General features: G+C 49.2%; 1 protein-coding gene across 2 annotated transcripts in view; it reads right to left on the bottom strand.

The window, feature by feature from the left end:
* Positions 1-12,181, bottom strand: part of HRH2 (histamine receptor H2) — a 48,120-nt gene extending 35,939 nt beyond the window's left edge. For both annotated transcript variants that reach the window (XM_033853579.2, XM_073802807.1), the window contains exon 1: positions 11,837-12,181. The gene's annotated coding sequence lies outside the window, so the exon portion shown is untranslated. The remainder of the gene's footprint in view (positions 1-11,836) is intronic.
* Positions 12,182-12,434: the final 253 nt, after the last annotated feature.

Here is a 12,434-nt window from a genome sequence, read left to right as displayed (position 1 = left end):
GGAATTAATTGCAAACGGAATTGTTTTATCATTACAGTAACCACCAGAATCACTTTCCCTCAAATAGATTACCCTGAAAATAAAGGCAGTGGAAACACAGACGATGCTGTTAAATTCCGTGTAGCTACTGCTGCCTGAAAAGCCCGCCTAACCCTCTCCTAATTAGAAAGGCTGTGCTATAAGGTATTAAAGACAGATTAGCACCTAACTGATAACTTTCTTTGACACAAACAGGAAAGCCTGAAGGAGAACGGAAAAGCAAAATCCAGTTCACTGTATGATTGGATGGCTGTTGTTATCTGTGCCACTGACCACCCAAGTCCACTTCAGGACCCCCAGGACTGCCTGCCCCACATTTAAGGGAGTATTTTGCTCATGCCAGGAAGATAACACCGTGTAGTGGAAAGGAACCCGGAGCCAGTCGGAGGCTCAGTTTTCCCACCTGTAAATGGGCATAAAACCACAGCATGTGATGCTGGGAAGATGAAATGTGAAGGTAAGGGGATGGCGCTAGAGGCGCAATGGCTCCTCGGTAAATGTCCCTCCCCTCCCCATGGCCATTCTCTGGTCTTCTTGTCCTCCTCTCCTGTGAGAGAAGGCACCCGAGTAAACACATCTTCATCTGGAAGAGTCTGAGCACAGGGGCGGCTCCCGGAGTCTGAGTTTGGGGCAGAAGGCTTCTCCTCCCAGTGCACCCCTCACCCCACCCCCATCTCAGCCTCCAGGACCCTGATGAAAACCAGGTCTTTTCCAGCAGCTGCTGCGGTTTCAAATCCCAGCTCTGCTACTTGCCAGGGAGGCACTGTTCGCTGGGTGGCTCTGCCTTGAGCCTCAGTTTTTCTTCCTGAGAAGTGGGGATAATAATCCCAACTACACAAGGGTGTCGAGAGGCTTGTGGGGGTTAAGAGCAAGGTGCTCCTAGAACCAGCTACCCGGGTCCCATTCTGGCCGCATTGCTTCTCTCTGCAGCCGTAGGGAACAGCGGCTTGCATTCTTCCCACCTCAGGTTCCTCACCTGGCAGAATGGAAATAACAATAATCCTCACATTATCTGACTGTTGTGAGGAGTAACTGGGCAAATGTGTGTGAAGCCCCAGCGCTTCCCAAGCCCTCGGTGGGTGTGAACACTCTATGGATGTACCAGCACTCAGCACAATGTTGGGCCCAGAACCCGCCTTCCTGCAGCTGCCCACTGGCCTCCTTGTGCCTTCCCCTTCCAGGACCTCACCCACATCCCCTCCCTCAGCTATGCTTTCCCAGCCCCCCAGCGACCAGCCCTGGGGGACCAACTCATGGCTACTCAGCTTCTGCTCCAGATGCCAGGCTTTCTGAAGGTGCTCACGCAACACAACTCCAAAGACATACAAAACTGTAGGTTTCGCTATTATTTACGATAGGTGAATACTGCAAATGACTTTTACACGGTCAAAACTAGAAGAACAGTTGAGTAAATGATGCCGTAATGGAATTACTAGAGCTGTTGCTAACACATTTTGGAAACTATGAAATAAGGGAAAATGCTTATATTTAAGTAATAAAACAGCAGGATTCAGATTGTATATAGAGGGTGACTGTAACTACGCCTACCCTGTTAACCTGCAGGGGAGAAACACAACAAATAAAATTTATGTGTAGGGCTTCCCTGGTGGCGCAGTGGTTGAGAGTCCACCTGCCGATGCAGGGGACACGGGTTCGTGCCCCGGTCCGGGAAGATCCCACATGCCGCGGAGCAGCTGGGCCCGTGAGCCATGGCCGCTGGGCCTGCGCGTCCGGAGCCTGTGCTCCGCAACGGGAGAGGCCACAACAGTGAGAGGCCCGTGTACCGCAAAAAAAAAAAAAAAAAAAAAAAATCAACACGAAGATGCAAAATTGTGTGCTCCCCTTATGTCGAAGGTGAGAATACATATGTACATAGACATGTGTTTATATATGAAGTGTATATGTTTTCGGATAAAGAAAATCTGAAAAGCTACATCACAACAAAATAGCAAAATTGACCCCCTCCTTTGGGCAGGGCAGACAGGGCCAGGGTGGAGGGGGCCTTTGTATATTGTACACCACGCGCCTTTGTATGTTGCACTTCTGAACCGTATCAGTGTTTTATTTAATCATGAAGTGAAAAGAAAAAGGCCTAACTATCTAATAAACCTTTCGAAAAAGGCAGTATTTCCCCAAATGGGGACAGGGTGCTGCTTAAACAAAGGAATCTGTGCTGGGAATGAATCAGGGGCAAATGAAGTCAGCTGGGGTCTTACTGTGGACTTGACTGAGCTCACGGGCGTGTGCTGTGACTGACAGGCGCGATGGATTGCAGGGCTTCCAAAAAGTCAAATAAGGTCCTAGAACCCTCTCTCTGCTGCCCCCCACCCCCACCCAGCCCTATTTTTACCATGGAGCCTCCCCTGAGAAGGATGCTCCTAGGCCCCGTTGAGGGAATGCAGGGCAAGGGAAAGGCACTAAGGAAGAGAAAGTTAGGAGGCGGCTTCTGCCTCCCAGATCCAAAGGCCTCCTGACCCAGGCGGGCTGTGTGTGAACTGTCTGCACCCTCTGTGGGACTGTGTGGGTGCGGGCCTGGTGACCCAGAGAGAGGATGCATGCCTGGGCCAGAGGGGTGGACACTGTGATCATTATGGGCCCAGCGCCCCCCCGTCACCACATTCTGCAAGAGAAGCTGGAAATCGGCTTTTACGTGAATTCTTCTGGCTTTAAAATAAAATATCCAAACTTTTCAATGAAACCTCATTTTTAAATGTTGGCTCTTTTTAAAAAAAAAAAATATCTTAGAGTTCCCTGCGCATGTCCTCCACCAGCTACCGCCTATGATCTTGGCACGCTCTCGGCATTCTCGCAGAGCAAGGTCAGACCCCAGGATTTCCTTGCTTCTCTAACCACCCTCCCACCTTTCATTATGCCTTTGAGAATTCTGCCCTAGACCAAATTCATTGGTCAGTTGTTCGGGGGGCGGCGTCTGCCTTCTTCCTGGTTGAAGATCAGGCTGACATTTACCCATCTCTGCCCTGGAAGTCTGCTAAGGAGTCCAGGAGAGGGGTGACTAACCCTAGCAATGGGCTCTCTCAGGGGTAGTGAGCGCTCTGCGTCTGGAAGTGATGGTTTAATAGTGCTGTAGCCGGGACTTCTGCTCCGGCATCTAACAGCCTCCCGATGCCAGAGTCTCTGCCCCTTCTGCCCTCCCCCGCCTCAGTTTCCCCTCCCCTCCTATCACACCCTCTGTGCTCCAGTCAACCAGAAAGCCTCACCCTTTCCTTAACTCTCGACATTCTCACACCTCCGTGCCTTTGTACATCCTGACCCCTGGGTCTGGATCACCCTCTCCCGAGGCCTCTATCCTGTCTCTCAGCCACCCGGAAAATGCCACACTCAGGCACCAGCTCCTGCAGCGCCCGCGCCTCCTTCCTCATAGCTGGGACCCTGGGAGGCTGGCATCAGCTCTTCCCGTGTCGTGCATTATTTAGACTCTCCCATCTCCTTCCCATGCTTTTACCTCCCAAACAGCTTTTGGATCTGCTGTCTTCTCTCCAGCTGCAGCATTTCAGTCTTTACCCCTGCTCACCTGGACAAGAGCAAGGCCATCCCGATTAGGTGCCTGGCCTCCAGCTCTCTCCTCAGCCCCACCTGCCTCCTTGCTGTCTGAAGAAAGGGCATTTTCAAAAGTGCAACCTGATCGCCTCTATCCTCAGCCTAAAATCTCTGCGTGACTCCTGCAGCCTACAGGGCAAAGTCCAAACTCTTCAGCTCGGCATTGCAGGCTTTTCATGATCAGGGCCCTGGCAAATCGAATCCTCCATTACCTCCTTCCACGGTCCCTGGCGCCTCAGGCGAAACCTAATTGTTCTGAATGCCCTGAGCGCACCTGGAGGGTTCGCAGCTGTGTCTCCGCACACCTCTTTCTCCACCTTTAGTACCCGGACACCCTCTGTCTACCTGCCGCGCTCCATTCCACCCGAACATCCAGCTCTGCGAATCCTCCCCTGATTCCCCCCAGGGCAGTGGGTAATGGAGTCCCTGAGGTTTGCTCATGGCTTCCGGGCTGCATCTGTCCCACTGTGGGTTACACGTCTGCCTTCCCCACTACACCGGAATCTTTTGGCAGGTGTCCCATTCATCCATCTCTGTATCACACTGCCCAGGACTAGGCACAAGCAGGCCCCCGGGACCGAATGGCTCTAGTGCTCAGAGAGGGTTTGGAAGTTAGAAGATTATTCTCACGGGAAAAGTGGGTGACTCCAGAGCTGAAAGTGGCCAAGCTGGAGACCTTGTTGGAGCTGTTGACAATTCTTCCTGCTGTTCCTGGAGGCTGGGCACCAGGTCCAGGCTGCCACATGCTCCTAGAGACTGTCCCCACGGGGCTGGCGATAATCTGTCACGCCACCTGCTCCATTCCGATCCGTGACCAACTTGGCTCCAGACAGCTCTCTCTCACTGCCACGGCACCAAGCCTGCGCCCTCCTGCAGCACTGCCACAGGGAAGCCAGCGTCAAAGAAGGGCAGAGCTGAGAAGGCCCTACGAGATCAGCCAATACGGCCCCCTCTGGTTTTCAGAGGGGGCATCTGGGACCCAGAGAGGGGCATACTCTTGCCCAGGGTCACACGGGAGGCCAGTTCCTCTGGATCTTACCAGATAGTAAAAAGAACGATCAAAAGAAACCTTGAGATGTGCTAGAAAAGGCCTAGGGGTGGAGGGAGCCCCTTGAAAGAACAGTGAAGCCCTTTCTGAGGCTGACCCCAGAGCTGCTATGCAAATGATGACCTGGGCAGAGGAAACAACCAACCCTTCGACCAACCGTGCAAAGGTCTTGCATGGGGACCAGCTTGCTGCTTCGAGGCCAGTGTGGCCAGAGCAGAGTGAGTGAGGGGAGATGCAGTAGAAGGTGGGGAAAAGGCCCAGTCCTGTAGAGCCTGTACACCTTAATGGGGTTTGCATTTCAGACTAAGTAAGGGAAGGACGCAACCAACTTTCAAAAGATGATTCTGATCTGAAGAGACAGTGCTGCAAACAAGATACACAAATGGCCAATAAGCGCCCGAAAAGATGTTCAAATTCATAATCCATCGGGGGAATGCAAATCAAAACCACAATGATATCGCTTCACACCCACTAGGATGGCTAGAATCCAAACATCAGGTCGTAAGCATCGGTGAGGGTGTGGAGAAACTGGAAACCTCAGACACTGCTGGTGGGAATGTAAAATGGGAACCCTGCTTTGGAAAACACTCTGACAGTTCCTCAAAGGATTAAACATAGCGTTATCATATGACTTAATAATTCTCCTTGTAGGTATATACCCCAAAGAAATGAAAATGTATGTCCTGACAAAAACCTGTACACAAATGTTCAGAGCGACATTATTCACAGTAGCCAAAAAAGTGCAAACAACCCAAACAGCCACCAACTGATGAATGGATAAATAAAATGCGGTGTATCTATACAATGGAATATCATTTGGGCCATAAAAACACAATGAAGTACTGACACACGCTACAACATAGATGGACCTTGAGGACATCATGCTAAGCGAAATAAGCCAGACACAGAAGGCCACATACCGTATGATTCCATGGGTATGAAATGTCCAGAACAGGCACCTCTACAAAGAGAGAAAGTAGATCAGTGGTTGGGTGGGAGCAGGGGTGGCTAGGGAGTGACGGCCAATGTTTACAAAGTTTCTTTTTGGGGTGATGAAAACGTTCTGGAATTAGAGAGCAGTAATGGTTGTACAGTTCTGTGAATATACCCAAAGCAACTGACTTGTATAATCTAAGGGGGTGAATTTTCTGGCGTGCGATTTATATCTCTCTACAGCTTTTATGTTTTAAAATAAGAGACCGCTCTGGTTGGTGGTGGGGAGAGAGGGGCAGCAGGGAGGCCAGACAGCCAGTAATGCAATCACAGGCTCAAAGGAGGCACTTAGTAACTATCCATGGTTCAGGAAGGCCCTTCTCTTCTGAGCCAGGGTTTCTCCACTCAGCGTGGTTGACATTTTGGACAGGTTAATTCTCTGTCACGGCGGCGTTGTGGGATGTTTAGCAGCACACCTGCCCTCTACACACTAGATGACAGCACAGCCCTCCACCCCAGTTGTAACAATCAAAAATAGCTCCAGACATTGACAAATGTCCCTGGGGACCAAACTGTGCCCCGTTGAAAATCACTGTTCTAACCTCTCTTACTCACCTGGTGGATTCCTGCTTATCCTTTCAGAAGCATTTCAGATATCATCTTGTCTGGGGAGCCTTCACCCTTTGTCCTCTGAGGTCCCACAGTTTCCTAAACAACCCCACCTGCATGAAAGCCCTGAGGACACTGTTTACACACCACTCTTCCCCACACCCGTGTAGGGAGGGCACCTCATGTACCTTTGGGTTCCCAGCATCCAGCACAAAGCCTGGCACTTTGGAGGTCACTGCTGTGCCATTTCTTTTCTTTAAAACAAACAAAAAAAAATAATTTAATTATTTTTTTCTTTTTTTTGGCCATGCCATGCGGCTTGTAGGATCTTTTTGTTTTTTTTTTGACATTTCAAAAATGTTTTCTAATTGAAGTATAGTCGATTTACAATGTTGTGTTAATTTCTACTGTACAGCAAAGTGATTCGGTTATACATACACATACATTCTTTTTCATATTCTTTTCCATTATGGTTTATCACAAGATATTGAATGTAGTTCCCTGTGCTATACAGTAGGACCTTGTTGTTTAGCCATTCTATATACAATAGTTTGCATCTGCTAGCCCCGAACTCTCACTCCATCCTCTCCCCACGCCCCCAGCAACCACAAGTCTGTTCCCTATGTCTGTGAGTCTGTTTCTTTTTCGTAGGTACATTCATTGGTGACATATTTTAGATTCCACATGTAAGTGATATCGTGTGGTATTTGTCTTTCTCTGTCTGCCTTTCTTCACTTAGTATGATAATCTCTAGTTGCATCCATGTTGCTGCAAATGGCATTATTTTGTTCTTTTTTATGGCTGAGTAGTATTCCATTGTATATATGTACCACATCTTCTTTATCCATTCATCTGTCGATGGACATTTAGGTTGGCTAATTATAAATAGTGCAATGAACATTGGGGTGAATGTATCTTTTCGAATTATAGTTTTCTCCAGATATATGCCCAGAAATGGGATTGCAGGATCATATGGCAACTCTATTTTTAGTTTTTTGAGGAACCTCCATACTGTTCTCCATAGTGGCTGTATCAATTTACATTCCCACCAACAGTGTAGGAGGGCTCCCTTTTCTCCACACCCTCTCCAGCCTTTGTTATTTGTGGACTTTTTAATGATGGCCATTCTGACTGGTGTGAGGTGGTACCTCATTGTAGTTTTGACTTGCATTTCTCTAGCAATTAGTGATGTTGAGCAACTTTTCATATGCCTATTGGCCATCTGTATGTCTTCTTTGTAGAAATGTCTATTTAGGTCTTCTGCCCATTTTTTGACTGGATTTTTTTTTAATAAATTTATTATTTATTTTTGGCTGCGTTGGGTCTTCGTTGCTGCATGTGGGCTTTCTCTAGTTGTGGCGAGCAGGGGCTACTCTTCATTGCAGTGTATGGGCTTCTCATTGTGGTGGTTTCTCTTGTTGTGGAGCATGGGCCCTAGGTGCGCGGGCTTCAGTAGTTGTGGCACGCGGGCTCAGTAGTTGTGGCTCACGAGCTCTAGAGCGCAGGCTCAGTAGTTGTGGTGCACGGGCTTAGTTGCTCCATGGCATGTGGGATGTTCCCAGACCAGATAAAACCCACGTCCCCTGCATTGGCAGGCAGATTCTTAACCACTGAGCCACCAGGGAAGTCCAGGTTGTTTTTTTGTTATTGAGTTGTATGAGCTGTTTGTATATTTTGGAAATTAAGTCCTTGTCAGCTGCATCATTTGCAAATATTTTCTCCCAGTCTGTAAGTTTGGACATATTTTTAAGATAAAGCCAATGGTATTTGATGATGCATTGCATGTGATATATGAGAAAAAGAGAACTTTTAAGGATGGCTCCAGGAACCATACTCAATATCCCGTAACAACCCACAATGGAAAAGAATCTGAAAAAGAACACATGTACATATAGGTATCTGAATCACTTTGCTGCACACCCGAAACCAACACAACACTGCAACAACTTAAAAAATTGATTAAAATTTTTTTAAATAAATACAAAAGAAAAGGACGGCTCTGGGATTTTCAGTCTGGGCAACCAAAAGGATGGAGTTGCCAATGAATTGAGATGAATAAGAGGGCAGGTAGGTCAGACTTCGGGGAAGGACAGGAGTTCCATTTCTGACATGCTAAGTATAAGTCAGAGTTCTTCAGAGAAGAGAAACAGAACCATTAGGAGAGATATATAAATATATATATATATATATTTTTTTTTTTTCATGGCTGAGTAGGTATTCCACTGTAGGTATGTGCCACACCTTCTTTATCCATTCATCTGTTGATGGACATTTAGGTTGCTTCCATGTCTTGGCTATTGTAAATAGTGCTGTTATGAACATTGTTGTTGATGCTGCCATCTTTATTTATTTATTATTTTAGTTCCATGACCAGGGATCGAACCCGGGGCCCACAGTGAAAGTGCCGAGTCTTAACCACCGGACCACCAGGGAATTCCCTGAGCCATTTCTTTACCTATAAAGTGCAGAGATGCATTGCGTCCCCCAGGGTTTCTGTAATAGGTACTAAAATGTCAGCCAATGGAGTCTGTTGACACTTCCTGACTCTGGCTAGGAATGCAGACTCTGAATTTAGATGGCCTGGGCTTGAATCCTGTGTGACACTAGGCAAGTGGCTGAAGGTATCTGAATCTTGGTTTCTTCTCTGTAAAATGGGCTATTGAGAGTACCTGCCTCATAGGGTTATCACGAGCACACAGTAAGAACATAACCAATGCCAGATATTAGTGGTATTAAAATTTTAGTATTCCTTCTTCCTCCTAAGGTGCCCGCCAGACCTCAACACAGAGGTGTCCTTATCAAGCAACCATGCGCCAGCCCTGTCCTGGGTGTTGGCCAGGAGGAGGTGGGAGAGGGTGGGGTATATTGTCATTAGAAGCCAGACAGTTCTATGTCTGCTAATTATTATAGTATATGTTCATTGCATAAAATCTGGAAAGTTCAAAAATTATAAAGAAAGCATAAATCTCCCCCTGGCAAACACTGTTAACACCATTTGGCTTATCTCCTTCCAGTCTTTTTTATGTGCTTGTCACCAACTTGTGACTATGCCATGTATACGCATATGCATAAGCATAAGCGTGTCCCCATCCACTAAGAACTGTCCATTCTTTCTTAGAGAAGAGACTGGTGGTGGCCAAGGGGGAGAGGGTTGGGGGAGGGATGGAGTGGGAGGTTGGGGTTAGTGGATGTAAGCTGTTATATATAGAACGGAAAAGCAACAAGGTCCTATTGTATAGCACAGAGAACTATATTCAATAGCCTGTGATAAACCATAATGGAAAAGAATATTAACAAAACAATGCATATATATGTATATGTATAACTGAATCACTTTGCCGTATGGCAGAAATTAACACAACATTGTAAATCAACTATAATTTAAAAAAAAAAAGAATTTAGGCTTTTAGCCTGAGATGGGTGACCATTCAAGTTTGTTTTTTATTTTAATATTGTAGTAAAATAGACGTAACATAAAATTTATCATTAAAAAAAAGAACTGTCCATTTTTAGTAGCCACATGGCTGTCCCATAGTTTATTTAATTTATCTCCTACTATCAGACATTTAGGTGCTCTCTGGTTGTTGATGAATATCTTTCCAATTGAAAGAGCCTTTGTCCATATTTCCATCCTTTTGTTTGGATGTCCTCCTCTTCTCTTAAAACATTTTTGGCAAAGGAACCTCTCCAGCCTGCTGGGACACCCATTTTCCCATAGCAAGGAGTCCATTTTCCCATCACCAGAGACTTTCTCCCTAAGCTGAGCTAAATCCTTGGGATTGGGACTTAATCCTGTTTCCCTTTCTCTGGGGGCCTTAGTGGAGACGGACATCAGCTGGCCTTCTTTTCTCATTGGACACATCAGCTGGTAGGGTCAGTTGCATTAGTCATCAGGGGAGGATGCAGAAATTGTTCTTGCAGCCCAGAGAAGTCTAGGCTAAGGTTAATTGAGGTGAGGTGAACTGGGACAAGGTGGTAGAGGAAGGAAGAGAAGTTGGTGGGCTGGAGTGAGTCAGCCTGGTGTCTGCTTCCTATGTGGTGTTGAGTCGTGACCTTCCTTGCTTCCAGACCCCGAGAGAAATCACCTGACAAAGGCACCCCCCACCCCACTGGCAGCCTTCAGACCCACTTTCTCCAGTGATTATGTAGCAGCTCTTCCTATTACATGTTTAACAAGAAACCAACTAACCAGGTGCCAGGAACACCATTCACAGTCATATTTTGGGGGTGGTTTGGTCCTATGAGAAGCCCTCTACAGTCAGGCAGAACTGGGGCCAATCCCAGGGCAGGCACATCCCACCAGTGTGACCCTGTGGAAATCACAGACCCTGTGAGCCTTGATTTTCTTATCTGTAAATTGGGGTTGAATGGCGCCGGCTTCCATGATTATCATGATGACTACAGCCAATACTGTATACATAATGCTTTGAGTACCAGATCTTCACGGGGCAGGTGCAAGAGAAGTGTTCTTTTCTCATTCTATTCAATCTCCTCATATCTCAAGCTAGAGATGTCAATAAATCTAATTTACTAATTGCCTTTCATAACCTCCAGCAACAGGAAACTCATGAATAGAGAGGAATTCCTAACTTTCTATCACAAATAAAGAAACTGAGGCTTGGTGAGATTCAGCCAGGAGGCTTTACTGGACATAAGCTGTCATCTCAAAGATCTCATGTCTAAAAGAACCACCAAGATGTACGTCTGAGTTGGGGAGTGGGGCCCCTGACACCACCACCCCCCATTCTCTGGGCCCGGCTTCATGCCCAGCTGGACCACTAACCATCTCTGGCAAAGGAGACCAGAGAGGACCTGGCACGTACAAGTGAGTTCCCAGGAGGCAACCATCGCCAGGACTCTGGCCACGCGAGTTAGGATATGACAGGTGCCACTGGGGAATACCACAACCCGCAGGTACTTTCCCCCCGCCCCACCTCCTTACCCTCACAACCAAAGGCGGCATTAACATGGTCCTTTTCATGGGGGAGGAAACTGAGGCTCCCACGCTCAAGGTCAGCTGTACTACTTAAGAGGCACAATTGGATTTCCAAGCCGCTAAGCCGAGGCCACTTGCCTGGCTCATCCTGGAAGCTCCAGCCCCCCGGGCATCGGGCATCCAGGAGGACGAAGGCTGCCTGAGGAGCTAGGGGTCTCCTCCCCGCCCACCCCCTGCGCCCTACCTGCTTTCCTTAAGCAGAAAGTCGTGCCCTGTGCCCACAGACACATGGCCCTGAGAACACGCCAGCGCCCAGACCCGGGAACAAAACAGGGGCTATTTCGGCGAAAGTGGATTTTCCAAATCCACCCCCAAGGGGGTTTGAGCGCACATCCACCCGACCCCGCGCCCAGAGTCACTGCCGCAGGCCGACCAGGGTTGCATCCCGCGCTCGCAAGGCGTCCCAGGGCGCCACCCCCCGCCCCCGGCCCCGCGAGTCACAGAAGGTAACTGAGGCTCGCCAGCGGAGCGACTTTCCCAAGGTCAGGCACAGTCAGCGCGCGCGGAGGGGCCGGGGTTCGAACGCGGGGTCAGAGTCAAGACGGCGGCGGGGAACCGGGCAGCCGCCCGAGGCGGCCCCCCTTCCTCACCAGCGCCCGCCAGGGGACCCCACCCCGAGCTCAGGCCCCGCGGGGAGGCGGCGGCGGCGCTACCTGGAGCTGCTGCCGCTGAAGTGGCTCCGCTCCGGCTCGCCTCCGTCCAGCGCCCGCGCCGGCTGCGCTCCGGCCAGGGATGGAGCTGGCGGTGCGCTCCGCCCGCGCCCTGCGCCTCGCCCCCACTTCCTCGTCTCCGCCTCCAGCTCGCTCCTCCTGGCTTCCAACCGCTCCTTCCCTTCCTTCCCTCTCCAAGTCTCTTTCTCTCCTCCTCTCTCCTCTCTTTCTCCCACTCCGTGCGCGCGGCGCACACACACTCACATTCTCTCTTCCTTGGCTTTTCTTCCTCCCCGCACGCTCTCCCACATCCTCTCTTTTCCTTTCTCCTGGACCTTTTTTCCTTCTCTCTCTGGCTCTGACACTTTCCCTCTGCCTTTCTTTCTGTCAGGCTGCCCCCTATTTCTCTGGCTTTTTCCCCCCTCCCTCCCGCCCACTCCCCGCACTCCCCCCACTGCCTGGCCTGGGAGCCAGCTTCCAGCTGTGCAGTAACCGGCCGAGTGGAAGGGGACTTCCCTCTGTGGCCCAGCGCTGGCTTCTGCCCATAGCTGGAAGGCCTGCCCCGGGAGGGCTAGACCCACGGGGTCAGGTGGCACCCCTT

This window comes from Tursiops truncatus, chromosome 3 (assembly GCF_011762595.2).
Source record: "Tursiops truncatus isolate mTurTru1 chromosome 3, mTurTru1.mat.Y, whole genome shotgun sequence".
NCBI lineage: Eukaryota > Metazoa > Chordata > Mammalia > Artiodactyla > Delphinidae > Tursiops > Tursiops truncatus.
Note: the sequence above shows the minus strand (reverse complement) of the source record. Positions and strands in the feature narration are given on the sequence as shown.